The sequence below is a fragment of the Heteronotia binoei genome, chromosome 9, assembly GCF_032191835.1.
Source record: "Heteronotia binoei isolate CCM8104 ecotype False Entrance Well chromosome 9, APGP_CSIRO_Hbin_v1, whole genome shotgun sequence".
Classification (NCBI taxonomy): Eukaryota; Metazoa; Chordata; class Lepidosauria; order Squamata; family Gekkonidae; genus Heteronotia; species Heteronotia binoei.
This window is the reverse complement of record NC_083231.1, coordinates 10,855,331-10,861,330: the sequence shown is the minus strand read 5'-3', so window position 1 is coordinate 10,861,330 and position 6,000 is coordinate 10,855,331.

Below are 6,000 nucleotides of genomic sequence, written 5' to 3'. Positions count from 1 at the left end.
CACCATTGGGCCACATGGGGGCTTTTACAGGAAAAGTGCAGCAGGAATTCATTTGCATATTAGGCCACACCCCTTGGCAGAAGCACAGCAGGAACTCATTTGCATACTAGGCCACTCCCCTTGGCATCACCATTGGCAGAAGCCCAGCAGGAACCCATTTGTATACTAGGCCACACCCCTCGGCATCACCATTGGCAAAGGCCCAGCAGGAACTCGTCTGCATATCAGGCCACACACCCCTTGGCACAACCACTGGTCCACACAGGGCTTTTTGCTGGAAAAGCCCAGCAGGAACTCATTTACATACTAGGCCACACGCCTTGGTGCCACCATTGGCAGAAAAGGCCCAGCAGGAACTCATCTGCATATCAGGCCACACCCCCTTGGTTCACACGGGGCTTTTTACAGGAAAAGCCCAGCAGGAACTCATTTGCATATTAGGGCACACCCTGTGATGCCAAGCTAGCCAGAATTATGTTCCTGTGCCTTTCTGTTCGACATTGCCAGGGAAGCCATGTTTAAGATCAAAACGTGTGCAGGCTCATGGGGGAGTCAATAATAAAGCTGAAATTGTTACAGAGCAACTGTTGGAAAAGAAAAAAACAACTGAATGACACTTTTTCCACATCAGCAATCCAGGGCAAAAGAGAATTCTTTAAAATTTAATCACAAAAATTGAAAGGCAAAAAAATCCGCAACGCGTCTGGGTCCTCGGACACACAATATACTAAATATTGATTTCTTAAAAAATAATTTATTGCTTTAATTTTTTTCCCCTTTACAACAGAAGACACTCAAAAAACCAGAAAAAAAGCTGTAAACTTTTAGTTTGGCATTCACACAATCAAAAGTTAAAATACCTGTTTCTTTAAACCTACAAAGCAAAGAACAGCAAAAAATTGCGCAGATTTCAGAGGATGCTACAGATTTGCAATGTCGAAGTTGCAGAAAAGTTCCCTTTTTTATTGCTATCTACCTACGGGAAATACAGACACGGAGGAGTAGGGGTGGTGGAGGGAAGCAAGCCAAGAAATGAGACACGCGGTGGAAATCTATCGAAACACAATATGCTGGTGACAAAATGTGGCAGCTCTCAGACGTCGCTGCATTAATCACGGGACAAAAACTGGTTCTCTGACACTTTGAGGAGGGAGAAATTTAAACAGGAAGGGATGCTGGATTTTAAAAAAGCAACAATGAAGTAGCGCGAGTTACTCCACACCACTTAAAAAGGATAACTATTCCAAGCCCCCTTCACACAGTGTGGGGGTTGTGGCAGTCCTGTGGGGGGAGCCAATGGACATGGGTCTTTCCCACTTAGGGATACCAGACTCCTGGTGGGACGTGGGGATCCCCCAGAATTAGAGCTGACCTCCAGACCACAGAGATAGTTCACCTAGAGAAAACAGATGCTTTACAGCAAGGGTGTCAAACTCATTTGTTATGAGGGCCAGATCTGACATCAATGAGATCTTGTTGGGCTGGGCCATGTCAGGTTGGACCGGGCCATGTCTGGCCAGGCCATGTGTATTCCTATTTAAGATTAGGTAACAGAGATATAAACTTTATAAAGGACACAGGCACTCAGGAGGGGGAGGCTGGCTCAGTAGCTCTGCTGTGCGATTGAGAGAGCCCGGAAAAACAAGCTCTCCCTCCCCCAAGGGAGGAGCCCCTGCCAATGGAGAAAACAGAGACTTTGCTCTGTAGCTCCTCTGCAGTTGAGCAAGCCTGGCAAAGCAAGCTGAAATGCAGAAGGAAGCAAGAGAGAGGGAGAAGGAAACAAGATGACAGCCAGTTGCTTGGGGGCCTGATTCTGCCCCTGGGCCACATGTTTGACACCCCTGATTTAGAGGGTGGGTTCTATGGCACTGTACCCCACTGAGGCCTCTGTCCTCCCCACGCTCTGTTCCCAAATCTCCTCACCTGAATCTGGCAGCCCTGTCCTCCCAATGGTGGGGAAGGGGGGGAGCGATGGTGGTGGTGGATCTGGCAACCTTATTCCCACTTGAACAAAGTTCAAATCCAGTATGACCTTTAAGTACAACAAAGTTTAACTCTGGGTATCAGCTTTTGTGTGCATTAAACCTGTGCGAATTAAAACTTCATTGGTCTTAAAGGCACCACCGGACTCAAACTTTCTTCTGTTGCTTCACACCAACGCAGTGACCTGCCTGGATCTTATTCCCACTTTATCGCGACCCTGTCCGTGACTGTTAGCCGTAACAACGAAACGAGACGACCACGTTTGGAGGCAGAACACCTCGCAATATGAATGTCGCGGGCAATGAAGAGGAAAAACCCCACTGGCTTTTCTATTCAACTTGGAATTCCCCCACCCAGCAAATCACTAGCCATATTCCTCTTTCTGTGTGGGTGACAAAAAGTTAGGTAAAGATCCAGGGTCGAACAAAGTAGAAGTTCACCTTTAAGGCCAACAAAGCTTTTATTCCGAATGTAAGCTTTCTACCTCTATCTAAGCTTTCGTGCGCTCTAAGCACACTTCATCAGCGCACGGAAGCTTCCATTCTGAATAAAACTTGGTTGGTCTTAAAGGTGCACTTGACTCCCGCTTTGTTCTACTGCTTCAGACCAACACGGCTGCCCACCTGGATTTATCCAGGGTCGAGTCATGCTGTTGGAAAAGGGCCGCAACGCACATGGGAAGGTAGCTTTTGGTGACCAAAATCTACAACCCTCTTCTGCTCTTATTACTTTTAAGAAAGGGTCTGAAAGTATACATTTAAAAAAAAAAAATAGACACTGCGATCAAAACGCCCAAGTGCAAAAAAATACATGTGCTATCACTGAACTTGACTCACTTTATCTGTTTATACCAATTGGAATTGTTTATACTGACAATTGGCCATCTGCCCCCCCCCCCCCTACCAAGACTACCATCACTATTTACGGGGGGGGGCGGCAGTACAGTCCATCAGGGGGTACAGTTCCATCGTGGGTACAGTCAGGGCTCTTTTCCAAGCATGAGCTCCTCTGCATATTAGGCCACACCCCCTGATGTAGCCAATCCTCCAAGAGCTTAGAGGCCTACTGTAAGCTCCAGGAGGATTGGCTACATCGGGGGGGCGTGGCCTAATATGCAGAGTTGCTCCTGCTAGAAAAAGAGCCCTGGGTACACCACATATGCACAGAGGACTTTCCATAGTTAGGACTGAAAGAGCCACACATCTCTTTCTCTGCTCATTTATGCCTAGGTGCAGGCAATACGAACTGTTATTAGGGTAAACAGGAAATATGCGCACACTTCCAGGCTTCCTTATCCCCATGCACAATCATGTTCTCCGGAGTGTAAGGGAAAAACATGTACAGATCCAAGCTGGAAGGTTGGGTGGGGCTACCAGAAGTGCGCATGAACTACCGTTCCCCCAAACAGCCCCTTGTGCTCTAAGGGGGTGGGTTCGGGTTGAATGGGGCTTTGAGAATTTCCACATGGAAAAGCCACACTTGCAATGGGCTGCTTCGTGCCCACCGTGGTGCTGAAAAGGGAATTTGGTTTCGGCGGGGTGTAAAAGAGGCTTCGTATACATTCTTAAAGCCGTAGCTCGGGGAGGGGCAGGGGAGAATTTGTGCAGTTCTGTAAACAAACAGCGAAGGCCCTAAAGGGGAGGGCGCTTGGATTGAAAGATGACTGGATGACTTGACAGGAAGGACTGTAACGAACAAGATGGCAGTGGATCAGGGGACTGCGCAAGAAAAGACGTCATCAGGGCCTTGCGCCGTACGAACTTGCAAATGGATTCTGTCATTTTGGACATGATCCGCAGGCTCCCACACTACCATGGGCGCCTCTAAGGCCATATTAGTGCATAGTTAAATCATAAGCGGAAGAAGGAAAGAGCTACTGCGAAAGAGAGAGAGAAAGAGAGAGAGAGAGAAAGAGAGAGAGAAAGAAAGAAAGAAAGAAAGAAAGAAAGAAAGAAAGAAAGAAAGAAAGAAAGAAAGAAAGAAAGAAAGAAAGAAAGAAAGAAAGAAAAGCTTTTTGTTCTCCTGAAAATGAAAATACTTTTCAAACAACCCCAACAACTGGTGTGCATCCTACATACAAAATTTCCACTGGCCTTTTAAATTATTTTAGTCACCTCATAATTTATAATAAATAGGTTAATCACAACCGATAAATAGGCATCTTTAAGTAAACAAAGGAATGAAGAATTAGTGTTTATACAGGATGCGTACACTTTTTTTAAAAAAAAAAATTAAAAATCGGAGATAATCATTGAACTCCGCCAATGAAAAGATTACTGGCTTCAAGAAGAGACACACAGAATTATTGTAAAAACCACACCTGCGCGCTGTACCACAACAGGTTTTTTGCTTATCAAATTAAAAGTCACAGCAACGATTAAAAGAAAGCATCATTTAGAAAAAAGATTTGTGACTTCTAGTTCCAAAAACTACCGTTGACACACGAAATAAAAACACTTCTTAATGATTTACCCATTTGAGAGGCTTGACAGAATATTAGGCTATCTCCTAGAAAAAAAAGCTTGAAAATGTGAAAAAAAAAAATTCCCATCTCACCCATAATAACTTTTTGTGCATAAAAAACAGCCAAAGAAAGAGAAGCCCCCACAAACCCCCCCAGGAAAATGAAAAGGGCATCACAGAGGCGCTGAAAGCCTGGTTAGGTTGGATAGTTTTTGAGAAAGGGCGTGATCCAGTCAAAGCACTTGATAAAGTTCTACTGTGTCGGATACGCAGAGATTTAAGGATCTCCTTAACTGTCCCATCGATAAGAACAAGACTTAGGAACCAACAGGTCCGGCGCTAGAGGCTCTGCCGCTCCCAGCAGATTGCCACGATCCCCCGTTCCCTTTTGGATTATTTTTCTTCACGCCCACAGCATAATCGCATCACTAGTGACGTCATTGTGCAAGCAGCGTTGGCGGGGGGGGGGGGGGGAGAGCGACAGGCAGTGTACAAGAGTGCTGCCACACTGCCGCTTTCCCCCTGCACTGCCTGGGGAGAGTGGCCAGGCACCGCTAAAACACCGCACTATTTGGACGCTTTTGACTTGAAAGCAGCCAAGCATCACTGAAACACTGCACTCTTTGGAGGCTTCTAAAGAAGCCTCAAAAGAGCGTGGGCGGTCGAGTGACGCCTTCCAGTTGGGGAAGGGGCAAGGGGAGTCCCAGGCGGGGTAGTGCCCTAGGCAGCTGTCTACCCCACCTACTCCCACGTGCCGGCCCTGGGAACAAAGATGTCGGCCAGCAGACTCAGGACGAGAAACCCTGGTGCTTAGCTCCTCCCCCTTCTCATGGCTCCTCCTCTCAACTCAGGGCCTTCCCCCAGCAGTTTGGCCACACTCCTGTGATAGCCAAGATCCCCAGTCTTGTGTCTACTGTGGAACATTTTTGTTCACCCCTGAAATGGGTCCCCCCCCCCAAATCACTTGGAGCACAGTGTGGCGACTGCCGCTTCAGTAGCTGCTCAGCCTGCACTCCCGGCAGCATCCATCTCCATCAGCCAGGTAGTTAGGGCAAATCCTGGGCTGGTGTCTCCACCAGGTCTCCAAAAGGAGGCCATGGCACCTTCCCTAAACGTTCCAATTAATTGGGACAAAAGCAACGGCTCAGCGCTTTTGCCCAGAAAAGGCTCCCAATGTTACTCAAGTAGTTTTCACTGCAGACAGCCAAGACAAAGAGCATATCTGGAGGCCATGAGATAATTTCTTCCAAGCCATGTCTCCAATATCCAATAATATTCAACACTCAGCGTTGAAACAGCATTCAGCACTCAAGATTAGTATGAATATAAATTCTCCAGATGCGCATAAAGTAGGTTTCTCAGTGGAATTTTGATCGTTATACTTCCCGTTTCGATAAATACCTTTATCAAGAGATGCGCATGTATGCATCAAGTTCAATGCTTCTTATATATCTGGAGCCTTGCAACCTCTTTAACATTCACAACACAACGGCTGCGCTCTTCCTCCGAGCTAAGAGCTCTCCGCTCTTATCGAAACGGGAATTATAACGATTG